A 16893-nucleotide genomic window follows, 5' to 3' on the forward strand; every position below is an offset into this window, starting at 1 on the left:
CTACCTAGTGTTCAATGTACAAATGATCGGGCTGAAATTATCATACTTTTACCGTATGATGTGAAGAAGGCTGTAATGCTGAGAATGGTGGAAGGAAAGAGAGGAGTAGCAGCAAGGTGAATGGACTCAATTAGTCAATGAGTCTCCGGAGAAGGGCGGCATATAAATCAAATTAAAAAAAAAAAAAATTACAACAATTTATGTATCAAAATTTAAAACTGCTCACCCTCTCACAGAGGGATTGTGATAGTGCACTGTTGGAAGAGCTGAAGGAAGAGATCATAATGGAGAAAAAATCTACAGGTAGTTCTTGACTTACAACCATTCATTTAATGACCGTTCAAAGTTACAACAGCACTGAAAAAAGTGACTTATTACTGTTTTTCACATGCATGTTGCAGCATCCCATTGGTCAGTTGATCAGAATTTGGATGCTTGGCAACTGGCATGTATTGTGATGGTTGCAGTGTCCCAGGGTCATGTGATCACCTTTTGTGACCTTGCAAGCAAAGTCAATGGGAAAGCCAGGTTCAATTAACAACAATTTTACTAACTTAACTATAGTGATTCACTTAACTGTGACAAGAAAGTTGTAAAAGGGGGCAAAAACTCACTTAACTGTTTTGCTTGGCAATGGAAATTTTGGCTGCAATAGTGGTTGTAAATCAAGGACTAACTGTTACTAAGAGTCGACCTTGCCTGACACATAATCATATATAATCAACTAAAGACTTGCCTTTATACTGCCATGGATGTACTTGTTTTTATGATCAAACATCTAGGAAATATTTCTCATATTTTGAAGTCAACATTCCTCCCGATTCTATAATTAAAATAAATTGAAAACCCTATATTGCACAGACATGTTCTGATCAAAAGGACCTCACTTCAGATTATCGGAAAACAATGAAAAGGCATAAGCCTGTTTAGTCATGCTTAAAGTTTACCTGTTTTTCCTTCTTAGTAATGGGATTGCAATTCAGGTTGGGCTCTATACCCCTTCCAGCCTTGGATAAACGGTTCATGTTTAGTCCCTGGTACTACAGTTTGTAATGGTGTAAAGACTTTTTGGAGTCAAGCTCAACTCCAGGATGTCAGCGTTCCAGACAAACCCCCAACTCCAAGTAAAAACTCTGAAGCAAGCATTTTTCAAAGTTCTATTTACTAGAATAGGTAAACTGGCACATCTGGGAAAACCCGAATCTGAGAGGTCAGGGTTTTCCTTCAGTAAATCAAAACCCCCAAAACCATCCCCTCACTCCTCAGTCGATCACACGCTCCAATCATCATCCGTCCCATCTTGAGACAACACTCCGACCATCCTTCTCCAGATGCAGGATCGGCCTGACCTTGACTGGCAAGAAGAATGCTATTATGTCTAAAAACAATCCCTCTACTAAATCCCCTCTCCTACTTTCCCACACATGAGAAGGTGGCAGCATGGAAGCTTCTGCCGTAATATGGCTTCCAAAGCTGACACAGGATATGGCCATATAATTTTCTTGGTAAGAATACAAAATAACATGCTGTTGTCTTCTAGAATACAGGTAGTCCTCAACTTAAAACAGTTCACTTAGTGACCATTTAAAGTTACAAGAGCACTGAAAAAGTGACATGACCATTTTTCACACTTATGACCTTTGATGACCTTTGAAGCATCCCCATGATCATGTGATCAAAATTCAGACGCTTGGCAGATGGTTCATATTTATTACCGTTGCCACGTCCTAAGGTCACGTGATCCCCTTTTTCAATCCACTGACAAGCAAAGTCAACGGGGAAGCAAGATTCTCTTAACAACCGGGTTACTAACTTACAAACTGCAGTGATTCACTTAACAATTGTAGCAAGAAAGGTCATAAAGTGGAACAAAACTCACTTAACAAATGTCTCACTTAGCAACAGAAATTTTGGGCTCAATTATGGACTACCTGTATTTTTTTTTTTGACTTTCTTGTTTAGCTTACAACCCTGAGACTTCCTAGTTGTAATCCAAGTGCTAACTGGGTCTGACTCGGTTTAGGTTTTCAAGATCAGCCATGGAAGTAGCTGAATGAACATGACCTATGCTGTATAATGTATTAATATAATTTATTCATATCCCTCCTTTCATTGACTTCATCTTATCCTCACAGCATCTACACAATAGTGTAGTTTGACTGAGAGATATTGACTGGTCTGAAGCCATTCACTGACCTAATACTACATTACTATCAGTATACTACATTATGTTAAGGTAGGCATAATAGTGCTTGAATGTATTGCATAAGAATATAGTGCAGGCTGCAGCATAAAGGTCATTAGATGGTTTGTCCTTGAGTTTTATCTACTTAGAAGCTAGACAACCAGGTATTTATTTATTATTTATAAATAGCATCTTTTCATTTGCCCTATTCTGAGTTATTTGTTTAAATGATAGAAAAGTCTAAATATAAATGATGACAGTCTGAATCTTTGAGGGGACTTTTGCTGTTCTGCAGGAAACAACTTTATTAATTTTTTATCCTGCTTTATTATTTTATAAATAATTCAAGGCAGTAAACATATATAATGTTTATATATGCACGGTCACTCATGCCCTAGTTACCTCCCATATGGACTACTGTAATGCTGTCTACATGGGGCTCCCCTTGAAAAGCACCCGGAGGCTCCAACTGGTCCAGAATGTAGCCGCGCGGGTGATTATGGGCGCAGCTCATTGCGCCCATGTAACACCTCTCCTACGCGAGCTGCACTGGCTCCCGGTCGTCTTCCGGGTGCGATTCAAGGTGTTAGTTATCACTTTTAAAGCGCTCCATGGCTTAGGACCTGGGTACCTACGAGACCGTCTTTTGCTACCAATAGCCTTCCACCGACCAATTCATTCTCACAGGGAGGGACTACTCGGTACCGTCAGTCAAATTATGCCGACTGGCGACTCCCAGGGGGAGGGCCTTCTCTGTGAGGGCTCCAACCCTTTGGAATGAACTGCCCCCTGAGATATGAAATATCCCTGATCTCCGTGCTTTCCGCTGTGCCCTCAAAACCCTAATGTTCCAACAAGCGGGGCTAAACATATGAACATGTGAATGTTTTTAAAATGTTATCTAATTTTAGGTTCTATTTAATTGGGCCAAACTATGTTATAATAATAATTTTAATTAGCAATTTTATGATGTTTGTGTATCTATATTTTTCTTGACTGTACACCACCTTGAGTCCTACGGGAGAAAGGCGGTATAGAAAATCAATCAATCAATCAATCAATCAATCAATCAATCAATCAATCTCGTTCTCCTGATTTTCCCCTCAAGAACAACCCTGTGAGGTGGGATGGGATGAGAGAGACTGATCCAAGGATGTTAGCTGACTTTCATGGCTAAGGCAGGACTAGAACTCACAGTTTTCCTGGTTTCTAGCCTGATGCCTTAACAACTGTACCAGATTGGCTCTCCATTTTTATATCTGTATGATATTTCATATCCAGATTATATCACACTGAGATTTTTAAGAGCTAGATAAATAAAAATTAATGTAGTGCAAATTAATGATTTTTGGTTTGAATATGCTTTTTAAAAAGACACAAAGGGTTCTGAACATGGTTGAATTTCTGTTCAGTTTATTTTTTTATGCTTCTCTATATCTTTTAAAGTATAGTTTGCTGGATTACTTAAAACTTATGAAAAACTGTTCCCTACTTCCTGTATGTATTTCACAATATCCTTTACTTTCAGTTACCACCTATGATTAACAGCTGCCTATGAGATAATAATTTTAATATTATATATATATATATATATATATATATAGATAGATAGATAGATAGATAGATAGATAGATAGATAGATAGATATAGATATAGATATAGATATAGATATAGATATAGATATAGATATATAAAATTCTATTCATACGGAGGAGTGGGCATTTGGTGTGTGTGTGTATAGGAGTAGTTATTGCTTTAGAAACACAGCATAATTCTTACCCATTGGATACGAAGAGTTGGGTCTTTAATTCCTATCCGGTTCTAACCAACCACACCAACATTAACCCTACTTTAGCATAATGGATCATTGATCTTATGCAGTGGAAGGAACCTGGATAGTGTGACACACCCAGAATTGGAATTTAAGAATATGTTTAATGCCATTTAAGAATTATAGATGAGCTTAATGGAATGTGTGTTGTATTGGAAGAGCTCAGGTACTGTGTGGGAAGCAATTTCATCAGGAACTTTTTTTTATACATTAAGGGGGAGGGGATGTTTTCAAAAGAGACTGTATTTCAGTTCATCCTGAAGTTGGAGATACGATGTAGTTACAAAAAGAGTTCTGTTTCTCTTCCCATACCAGCCTGCCTTCTCTCTCCGTATGCGTATAGAGGCCCTTTTCTAGGTCTGAACTGTGGTGGGGGCATATCTAGGGAGAGAAAGGCCTTTTTAGTCACCACACCTAGCTATGAAATTCTTTGCCCACAGGAGCTAGACTTCTTCTATTTTGCTAAGGAAGACATTTGTTCTGCACTCAATTTAAATTTGAGAAGGAATGTTGTCCCTCTGCTTGTTCTAAAAAACTTATTTTTTCCTAATAGTGTCTTAGCTTCATTTAACTTGGGCACTGATTTTAAATACAGGCAGCCATCCTGAATGGTGCATAAAAAAGAAAAGGCATTTTGTTTTTCCTGGGCTACAGTAAATATAGTCCAGCCAAAATGGCTCTCTTGATTCTCTACAGAAATATGGGTTGATCCCCAATTTTATTTTTTTCTCTGTTTATCTTCTTCGGCCAGCTTACCTACACTTTCAAAGATTTCTTTTCAGGAGCCAATTCTATACTGAACTCCAGACTTGTGTGACTACAGCTGTTAATCATAGTGGATGACTCGAAAGCAGAGGAATCTTTGTTGTCACCACGATAACTTGGCATAGAAGTGTGTAAATTAAAGCCAGTTATACAACCTGCTTTTATACTGGCAGACAGAAACCTTTCCAGTGTTCTGAGTGTATGATCTAAAAGTAACTACTGTGTAGGGGGAAGTGCATGCTGGAAGATAAGAAAAATAAGTTTCTGTTCTAAAACAATGGAGGACTTATTTTGGATTTTTCTAATGTGCCATTTCTGTCTTGATTTGGATATTGTAGAAAGCAACTGAGTAGCATGTTAAATTTCGTAGCTTCTCCCAATCAAGCTCCGTAAATACCTTGTACTTTGGCTCTATCACTTTAAACACTTCTTACATTACTACGAACTTTCCTATTCCCTTTTCTTTTCCCCCTGTAAGAAAAACAGAAGTTCTTTCAAAGATTCAGTTTGTAACCATTTTTATCTAGGATTCTCTATTATTTATACAAATATCTTGGAAAAAGGCAAATGAAGGATGCTTCCTACTCTATTGTGTGTTCATGGCCTAATTCATGGAATTTTACAGTATGGCCTCAGTATCTTTTTCTCATGTAAGAATCCTGTAAGTTGCCTTTATCATGTTTGTCTCTTTCTAGAGAAAATATGTTAAAATGTAAAAGTGATTTTTGATTGCTTGTGCTTTGGAATCCTTGTATGGTATATAGAATCCTTGTAGGTTAATACTGTAGTTAATAATATGAACTTTTTAAAGGAACCATAATTAAGGATCGGAAAAGGATTCTATTTAAAAAAAACTTGACTGTATGTCAATCAATATTGAAGTCAATAAATACTATTTTTAGTAGTTTGTGCTTTGTTGCATTTAACATTAGAAAAAGTAAAATTTAACTCTTTTAAAATTTTAGGATAATTTTCATTATAATAACTCAATGACTTCTTCCCATATCTGGCACCATTCCTCCCTTTAGAGCAGAATTTATCATATTTGGCAAAGGTTGGAAGAGTTTATCTTCAAAGCATTTATAATATAGAAAGTCCATCTGGTATACGTGCCTTTCCTGGTTTACTTTTTCTAATTACTTCTGAAACATTATCATTAGAGGTCCATTCATAATTAGTCTTTATTCTTCTGTAATCTTTGGTTGGTTTTGTTTTGTAAGATATTAATTTATTTTCTCCAATGAAATATATCTGTTGTACATTAGAATGATTGAAAAATGATTTTTTAATATAACCACATTGTCCTTCAGTATGGACATTTAAGTAATGTCAGAAGCATATATCTAAATTTATATGGCAGGGGAAAAATGCATCAGTTAAATACATGGTATTGTAAGACATCAAAGAAAGAGAAGGATTGGGATTACCTAATTTGAAATTATACTTTGCTACCTATTGTTTATCTTGGATGAAGGAGTGGATGTTGCTGAGAAACAAAAGGCTTTTGGAGTTAGAAGGACACAATTAGAGATTCGGGTGGCATGGATATTTGTGGTACAATAAAGTTCAGGTTAATGTAGACCTTAAAAATCATTATGTGAGATGTGCCATTCTGAAAATAATGGAATAAATACAAATCTAGGCTGTGTTTGAAATATCTTTGTGGCTCTCAGTACAAGAAACATTTTAGAGAGGATAAATGACAAGTAAATTTAAATGATTAAATTATTGTGATATACTGGAATTGTTTTCAAGGGGAATGTAAAATAAAATCAAGAGAAGATCTGATAACAGAAAGACAAACTTGCCAATGGTTCTCCTATGTATAATTATCAGTTAAAATGAAAGATTTCATAGTTTTGAGCAATGTAAGACTGAGTTTGAAGTAGAATTGTGTACAAATGAGGGACATGTAGTTGATAAAATGTGTAAATTTTTGTTGAAATTTGAGACAGAAGAAGTGAAAGAATGTACAATAAAATGGGATAATTTTTTGGGAAATATTTATAAAATGTTGTACCATTGGTATATGACACCAGAGAAATTATCTAGAATGTATAAACATGCTGGAAATGTGGACAACATGAAGGAACATTTTATCATGTTTGGTTATACATATAAAAAAGGGAAAAAAATGATTCAAATACATGCACTATTTCTGAAGATTTTAAAGACTAAAATGTACAATTGAAACCAAATATTTTTCTTTTGGGGATAAATAGCTGTTTTGTATAAGAAAGTCAATGAGATTATTATATGAATAACAGAATAACAGAGTTGGAAGGGGCCTTGGAGGTCTTTTAGTCCAATGCCCCACTCAGGCAGTAAACCCTATGCCATTTCATACAAATGGTTGTCCAGTCTCTTAAAAGAGTTGTTAAAAACTTCTAGTGTTGGAGCATCTACTAAAGGCAAGTCATTCCATTGATTAATTGACTGTGTAACTATGCTCAAACTGGAAAATGCACAATGGAGGAATGGTTGGTGAAGTTGATGGAATTTGCAGAGATTGCTTAATTGACTTCTTTCATTATAGAAAAACTGAAATGTACACTTCTTGCTGACTGGATCAGCATATTGTATGTCATTACAAAGTAGAAAAAATGACCAAGAGCTGGTAGCCTAAAACTACAGAACATTGTAAAAGCACAAGTGTTAAAATGTTTCTTTCTCATGGTATTATGACAGTGAAAATCCCACAGAGCTATTTTCTCACAGAAACTTTTTAGTTGTAATATGATTTTAGTACTTACAACATGCTAGACATCCATACTATATATGTTATAAAGTGCATTATGATACTATGCAAATTTACTTTTAGTCTACTGATTTCTAATTGGGATGCTTTGAAGTGAGAAATTTAAATTCTATTTCTCATATTTGGTATGATAAGCATTCCTCAGATAGTCAATCATAAAACCACAAACAAAGATTTCCCATATCAACATAAATCAACATTCTGCAAAAATCTGTTATCAGATTTCTGCTCCTTTCTGCTATTAGGGATTCGCTGGCTCTTTTCATGAATGGATGAACTTAATTCAGCAAGATCTTCTTAGTTGGATATACACTGGTAAACATGCTGGAAATCTCATGAATAAATGCATTGGCATTTTAGATGGCAAACAATGTGTATTATTTCACTTTCAAATGTATTAAATCAGCATTGCTATATTTGGGGGCCTTTGTGTCAGGTCTGCCCCAAAGGCGTCTCCCAATGAGGCCACTAAAGAATTTATGCTCATTCAACTGGAAGTGGAATGTGGATTCTGCCAGTCTTCACACTAACATAGGAATTTACTTTCATTAACCATGGCAATAGAAATTTCCCCACTGCTGCATGTTTATATATGAAATATGAGAATATACATTTTAGAAGAAACAATGGAGGCAATGTTGCATGCTTTTCACTTGATTCACATGCCCTCATAATATTTTAAAAACTTTTAAAAACTTATTTGACAAGACAACCAACAGATATTTGATTGTATTTTATAGGAAAAAAAACCATCCATCATGCTAGCTTCAGTTCTCTTAAGAATAGTCTCCAGCTTTCAACTTGCTTAATATTATTGTGGTTCCAATTTTGCAACATTCCAATATATTAGAATGTTGCAAAATGACTATATTTGTAAAGGTTTCTGTGGGACCTTGGACTGGCCTTACTTATGAGCTACACAAACCAAGTCAATATGATAATTTATCTTAAGGTCACACAGACTTCTTAGCAAACTCTGGACTTTGATGCCCTGTTCAGAAAGAACTCAGAGGCATCAAATGAAAATTCTTTTGATATGAAATGTGTTCTATAGTTTTTAAGAGTGGATGATGCATACCACGGTTTTAATTTCAAAAGCAAGATAGCAAACACTTAAAGATAGTGCAATGCTAAAGGTAGTTCATTAAATGTTAATGAATACAATACTCCTGTGAAGAGAGCATAGGTTCCAGTCTGTATTGTATTAAGCACTTAATATCAATATGGCTTCTATTCAGGAAGGCTATTTGAGCATATCCTTACTTATGTGAGCATCAAGCAGGGAAGCTTTTTGTGCTTTCAGTGAATAAGGGATAGGGTGGAGGAGGATGGGAGATTGATAAACCCTGAAAAAACAGAGGTTATCTTTGGTGTGAACTTTGGATGGATGGACTTCTGACTTATTAATATTTATCATACTTGCCTTCTATCTTCTTCATACCATAGCAGCTAAATCATCTCGTTTGTTCCCCACAATAACTCTGTAAAGTAAGTAGGGCTGAGATCAGTAAGTGTGGTGGCCTTGAAAGAGGTGACTTGACTAAATTATTCTAGTTCAAGTCTCTGCTTGTCCCATGATATTGAAATGGCATCAGAGCAAACCTAAATCAATATAATACTGATGCTCAAATGGAATCATTCCCAAGATATAGCCTGCCTCAATATACAGTGAATGGACATCCTTTTTGAGTAAGGCTCAATAGAAAAAGGCACTGTTTTTTCCCAGGATACTTACTATCTTCCCAAGCTTCAGTCTTGAACCAGAAGTCTAGAAAGCATCCTCTGGCATTTGCTACTAATTGCACTCTGCTTTTCTGTATTCTTTCTCTGCATCAGCCAACTGAATGGAGTGTACTATCAGTACACATGATAATGTACTACAGTGTTACAGGGAAACGTTGCCTTAAGTTAAGACTGAGTTGCCTTAAACTCTAAGAGATTGTCGAAGTTCTTAGAGTATCCATTTGAAGAATTTGAAGCCTCTGATTAATAAGATATGATTTGAGGTTTTTTTTAGTTGCCTTAGAAAAAGTTATTTTGTACTGGTCTTATTAGTTAGTTGACTGCCGGAATAGTCAATTTTGAAAAATATTTTGTTTATATATTGATCCTAGCCATAGCTTGTCTTCCATTGTTGTCTGAATAAAGCTGCATTACTTGAGTTCCAGTACCAGTTCTATGTAAAAGAATGTAGACCTGGATTTAGGAATGGGAGAAGAATGAGTGAATCATTAAAGGAAAGGTGTCTCTCTGTGTGTGTGTATGTGTGTGTATGTGTGTGTGTGTGCTTGTGTGTCTCACGAAAGATTACTCAATCTTGAAAAAAAGAAAAGAAAATGTAAGACAGACACACAGAAAACCCTAATTTTTTATGTATTAGGTATAAAGCGGAGTACCAAAACCCCCCATCAAAATTGATGTCAGTCCTTCAAAGTAGGCAAGATCAAGAAATAGGCACAGCAGGGATTCCAGGAATTTTCTTTATTTTATTGAGCAGAATAACAGGGACCTGAAAGTTGTAACTATTTTCTGAAATTTCTTCTTCTTCCTTCCTAAGGCCAGGTCTGCATTCTTTCAAATATATTGATGGCTGCCCAGATTAATTATTTTCTATTAGGTGGGTGTCCATTCTTAGTGACCAGATAGATTTTCTATTTCAGGTTGACTTATAGTGCATTTATTGCCACTGTAACTTAGTCCATCCTTTTCTTCTTTTGTATCCTGCCACATATCTCAGCCTTGTCCAGAGAGCTAGATGTTCACATTATGTGTCCAAACGTAGGGTCATTTGAGCCTGGTCTTTTGTGCCTCTAGTGAGAACACTGGATTGATTTGTTTGATGATCCATTTGTCTATTTTCTTGGCTGTCCATTGTAGTCTCAGGAATCGTCTCCAAGATCAAAGTTCATCTTTCCTATCCTACTTCTTCAAAGTCCAACTTTCACTTCATATGAGTGTCACAGGAATACTATGGCTTGAACAATTCTGATTTTGTAGGCATAGACACATCATGGGATTTGAATATCTTTTCCAAGATCTTCAAGGTTGCCCTACTAGCATGCCCCACACGCTAGTCTGAGACATACTTTGTGACTGCTTGTGCCATTAATATATGGTTTTTTTTGTTTTTTTTAAAATTTGATTTAAATGCCACCCTTCTCCGGAGACTCAGGGCGGCTTACAATGTGCTCAGCAATAGCCTTCATCCTTTTGTATATTTATACAAAGTCAGCTTATTGCCCCCACACTGGGTCCTCAATTTACCTACCTTAGAAAGGATGGAAGGCTGAGTCAACCTTGAGCCTTGGCGAGATTCGAACCTGCAGTAATTGCAGGCAGCTGGTCTTAATAACCAGCTTAATAACAGGATGCCTTAGACCACTGTACTACCAAGGCTCTTTTTTACTATTTGGGTTACCTGATCTGGTTTGCAAAAGTACAGAAGACCACTAGATGGCAGCCTAAAGATACAAAAACTTTGCCTCTTTGCTGCTCTTTAGAGATTACCTGGATTTGGGGGCCAAATATTGTAGCCTAATTATTAGGCATTTATGTCCTACCATACTTCCAAAATATGGCAGATACAATAGAGGTATAATAGAAACATTGAAAATATAACAGCTGGATTTACACATTGCACTACAGTATAAATACAGTAGTCAGCCTGAAAGTTTATCATGCACACGCATGTGTTTGAATGTACGTGAAATGGTCTGGGGAAATTTAACTAACCTGTTAATGAGACCTAAAAATTAATATCGGCAGAGATAACCTAAGAGGCAGCATTTACCAAGTTCACTTTAAAAAAAACAATATGATAATCGACTCACACTTGTGTTAGAGACACCGAGGCACTTCCGGGTTGAAAGGATTAGCCAGTGACATTACTGTTATCAGGGAGACGCCCAGTTGGGGGCTCCTTTCATGTCTCCCAGCAGGAGCTGGAGCAAAGAATGGGAGCTCACCCTGCCCCATGGCAAAACTCAGGTCTCAAACACGAGCTTGCTGCTTGTCACGTGAACCACCATGCTCCTAAAGCTGATAATGCCAGTTTATTGAAACCAAAAGCGAGAAACTGAACCATCACATCCCTTAGTCCTCTTAAGTGGGCATACAAAGGTTGAATTTGAGCTCTTCTCTAGGAAATGTTACATTTCTGATTGTCTATTGTTTTTGAAAATAGGCTACAAAAATAGAATAGATTTACCTATTTATTTTGTATTCTCATTTACCATTCTTAATTTCCAGTGCTGATGATAGATAAGAGAGCAGCCAAACTTGATTTTAGAATATATGGTTGCTTAGAGCAGATTCTGTGTCAAATTGCATGTGTCAAATTGCAGGGTTAAAAATAAAAAATTATTGGATAAGTCTGCCGGATATGAAATGTATATTCTTCACTCTGCATTAAACCTATATATTTCGACACTATCATGTCAGTGGTAATCTAAGATCTACCAGCATTTTCCTTACAGAGAAAAAACCCCCTGAAATCAGACAAAATTATCTTTCATTTGTCAATTACATTAAACCCAACCACTATAATCTGGGAAGCGATAAGACGTTCATTGTAGTATGAATAATACAGCAAATTTGTTATATTTTCATTATAACAATAAGGAACTGTTCTGTTTGACTATATAAAATCAAGGCCGCTGCGCATATAATTGAATTCAGGATGATTCAAATGGTCAGATGGAACAAGACAGCACAATTCTACTGCTACTAATGGAGCTATACAGATTTGTGCTTGGCAAGAACTTGCTTTCATTTTTTTTTCTTTTAGTACCACTCATAAGTAAAATAGTTTCTGAAAACAAAACAATACTTTGGAGTCACTTATTTTTATAAGGCAGATGCAAAAGTAACAGAACAGAAGGTAAGTAGTCTCTGGAGCATGCATTATCCTTTACTTGCTTATTAATGTACCTTTAAAGATCATTCTCATATTTATCTTGGCATTTTGATTTGTTGTTTTCTTTTGCTTTTGGTGTTTACTTGCAGCAGAGGCACCTGAATGGGCCAGATCAGCATTGAATAATTTACATTTTGCATATTTTGCATATTTATTTATTTTTAACTGACCAGAGCCTATACGCAGAACTTAATTATTGTTAGCTTTTGATACATGCTGCTTCATCATGGCAAGTTGGTGTTCCTGGAAGGAGTGAACAATGCACATGGCATATGGCAAGTGTGTATAGGGTTTTCTATTGTCAAACATATATAAATCTGAGATTGAAAGTTAGCATCATCTTTATGTCCATGGATCCTGCAAGGGTCCTGGATTTTCAGAGGGACTTCATATAATGCAGCATATGAGAAACACTGAGAATTCCACTGGAAGAAAATGAAGAGCGAACTAGACTGTGTAAGGGTAGGAGCCTTTCTTATGGATGATCTCGGGTCTGTAAAATGTTGTGCCGAACCAAAAGTAAAAGTGTTTTATTCCAAATTAAAACATAAAGTTGCTCTAAAATTGTCTAAAAATAAGGTCTTATTAAAGATCAGAGACCGCTCCCTTTAACCACTTGCTTTCCTGAGCTTGTGGCTTGTTGGAGTGTCCAAAGATAGTCTTTTCTGGCAATGTTCTGTTACGTACTGTTTGTGAAACAATTTTAGAAAAATGTTTGAGAAGTATCTGTCCTTATACCCCCTAGTCTAGCAGTGAGCACACCAAACTAAATCTCCTTGTAATCAAATTAGCTCTTTGCATCACACCTTGTTAGTGGTTTGAGCTCAGTCTCCTTATTTCAGAAGGTATGAAAAAAGATATTATTGAAATTAATGTCTTTCTTAATTTCTTTGGCAGGGGAATTCTAACATATAAGAGTGTAAGGAAAGTTATGAGATTGAGATGAAAGAATATCTAGTTCAACAATCTGATGGACATATCCCACCCGTCCATAAATTGATGGCATCTGAGTTTGCATCAGATTGAAGATTCTGCTGGAAGAAAATGAAAAATGAACTAGACTGTGTAAGGATAGGAGCCTTTCTTAAGGATGACCTTGGATCTATAGTTCCCAGTAAGTATAAAGCATTAAGGGACACAATGGCTCAGTGGCTAAGATGCTGAGCTTGTCGATCAAAAGGTCAGCAGTTCAGCGGTTCGAATCCGTAGTGCCACGTAATGGGGTGAGCTCCTGTTACTTGTCGCAGCTTCTGCCAACCTAGCAGTTCGAAAGCACATAAAAAATGCAAGTAGAAAAATAGGGACCTCCTTTGGAGGGAAGGTAACAGCATTCTGTGCGCCTCAGGCATTTAGTTATCTGACCACATGACCACAGAGACGTCTTTGGACAGTGCTGGCTGTTCAGCTTTGAAACGGAGATGAGCACCGCCCCCTAGAGTCGGGAACGACTAGCACATATGTGCTTACCTTTACCTTTACCTTTACCTATAAAGCATTAAGATATCAAGAAACTGATTGCCTCCAATGCTGGAAGTAATTTTGACATCATGAGACATAGACATTGATTGGCTTATCTTCATTGATTTTTTAAATTAGGAAATAATAATGTAGTAAGGGTGGGAACTAATATATTGGTAAAGGTAAAGGTAAAGGTTCCCCTCGTACATACGTCCGAAGATGTCTCTGGGTCATGTGGCTGGCATGACAAAACAGGCGCACGGAGCACTGTTACCTTCCCACCAAAGGTGGTCCCTATTTTTCTACTTGCATTTTTTATGTGCTTTTGAATTGCTAGGTTGGCAGAAGCTGGGACAAGTAACGGGAGCTCACCCTTTACGACAGTGGTAAAATCCAAATTTTTTTACTACCGGTTCTGTAGTTGTGGCTTGGTGGGCATGGCTTGGTGAGCATGGTAGAGGAAATATACTGCAAAATCTCCATTTCTACCCCACTCCAGGGGAAGGATACTGCAAAATCCCCATTCCCACCCCACTCCAGGGGAAGGATACTGCAAAATCCCCATTCCCTCCCCACTCCTGGGGGAAGGCTATTGCAAAATCTCCATTCCCACCCCGCTTTGGGGCCATCCAGAGGTGGCATTTGCCGGTTCTCCAAACTATTCAAAATTTCCGCTACCGGTTCTCCAGAATCTGTCAGAACCTGCTGGATTTCATCCCTGCATTACGTGGCACTAGGGATTCAAACTGCTGAACTGCCGACCTTTCAATTGACAAGCTCAGTGTCTTAGCCACTGAGCCACCACGTCCCCTAATATATTGTTAGGCAACTTCTTTGCTCCACGCTAGTCTTCCTGCCACAACTGCCACCTTTTTTTTCTTCTAAAGGGAGGCCTTTTATAAACTTCATTTCCCTTTTCTCTTTTGTTTTGCACATAGACAGACAGATGTACTGTATATATTGTCGTCCTCTTTCTGCCTTTCTCTCTCTTTATAATCTCACTGGGATGTTGTCAAGTATTCTGAAGAGGCTTTGGATTCTTTAAATGACTCTTTTAGCCCCATTTTGTAAATAAACAAAAATCTCCTAGAGCAGGATTGTGCCAATCAAATACCCTCCTGGCTCTCAAAGATGGGCTACTCTGATCTAATTCTCCTTTAATATAATTCATATTGGTAGTCATCTTGTGGAACTCTCCTTAGGATGGCAGATTGTGAAACTAAATTTTATTTAAATGCCCAGAAATATCAAGATTTTTTTGATTTTCAGCATGGTTCTCCAAAATATGGGGTTTGTAAAAGCACTCTACCATAACACATTAGGAGAACTCATATCCTGAAAATATCTGCAATGCACACACTGTAAGGTAAGACAGAGTCTCAAATTGTTCATGCAAAGTTGAGAAGAAGGCATTCGTTCTTCACTCCCAGGGTGGAGTAACAAGGCGTATTCTTCCCAAGAGCTTAACTCAGTGCTTCTCTGTCCTCTCAGAAAATATCAAAATAAATAGATATTTTTACCTGAATAATGTTTTTCTTGGAAACCTTAGGTATCCTATTGATGCTGCGGTTGTGGTGTATATTTGTGGAGTTTATAGAAAGTGTTTCTTGAGTTGCGGCTCTTAGTGTTGCCAAGTTTTTATTTTTATGAAGGAGATGTTTATATGTCCTTGGGGACTTGCTGTTTATGACAGTTCAGGAATGAATTTGGTTTTATGTCCAAATATAAACTCATTGATTTTTTGATCCAAGCTGTAGGTGAATTAGTAGGAATTTGGCAGAAATAATAACATAGTAATGGGTATCCAATGAAGATTCATTGTGATTTCCACTGTGGTGGAAATACTGTCCTTTACATATTTGAATGTGATGCCATGATGCATATGTAAAAGGATGGAGCTTGCACTGTGATGTCATGATGCATAACTTGTCATTTTGGTGTCTTATGCTTATGGTACAGATTTGTGAATATAGATTATGAAATTAATTCCATTTGTTAGGAACACATTTCATTTAAAATGGCATCTGTTAGTGGTCTCCTTAAGAGCCAGGACTATCAAAAAAAAATGGGGAAGATGATAGCCCCAGTAATGCTATAAAAGCCCTGCTACTTCATATATGGGTGCATTGTCATCAGTTACAAAAGGGGCTTGACTTTAATGTGGCTGCTACAATTGCTATCCTGACTTTTTTTGATTCCCTCTGTGGATTCCCAGTGGATGCCATGTTATATTGAGTCACAGTAAACTAACTCTGAATCAGTTTTCTAAGTGCACTCAGAGTCCTCCTCTCTTTTTTCACTTTTAAAGGACACAATTATTTGCATCCCACATTAAGAGCAACTTAAAAGCCCTGGCTAAAAACTCATTAAAAGTACTGTTATGAACTTACATAGTTGTTTAGATATCCTCCATATTCCCTTCTATCTTCTGTGATGCTAATGTTCAGGTTTGCAATGGAAATTACCTTAATAGCCCTGGCCAAATGTGACAAGTCATCTTTCTTTGAGCAAATAAAAAGATGCATTAAATTGTGATGGGAAATAAGAAGACATAGATGATTTCCTAAAATGTATTATTACTATCTTCATCACCATCACCATTCAGCACACAATTGTTTTTATTTATAAAAGCAAGAAGTTTCTACCTGTGTATACAAAACTATCCCTAGCTAGTTGAGCCATGATTTAGCTGACCTATTTACTGAATTTGTGACACTAAATAAAAAAATTAATCAAATGAACTAGATTTACAGAACTAGTGTAGGCTAGTTTGTGATTCAGTGTGTCACTGTCAGGTTCCAAAAACCAAGACAGAGATGCTGCTGTTCTTCTAAGCAATCTCCTTTATTACTCCTCACCTACACACAGAAATCTTGCCTAACTAAAGCAAACTACTTACACCATTAAACATATATTCTGAGAACTCTTAGGGAGGAAGTGTTTTAACTCTCTTCTTCCCACTCAAGCTATCTAAACCTCGC

This window comes from Pantherophis guttatus, chromosome 6, assembly GCF_059756535.1.
Source record: "Pantherophis guttatus breed Tessera chromosome 6, ASM5975653v1, whole genome shotgun sequence".
NCBI lineage: Eukaryota > Metazoa > Chordata > Lepidosauria > Squamata > Colubridae > Pantherophis > Pantherophis guttatus.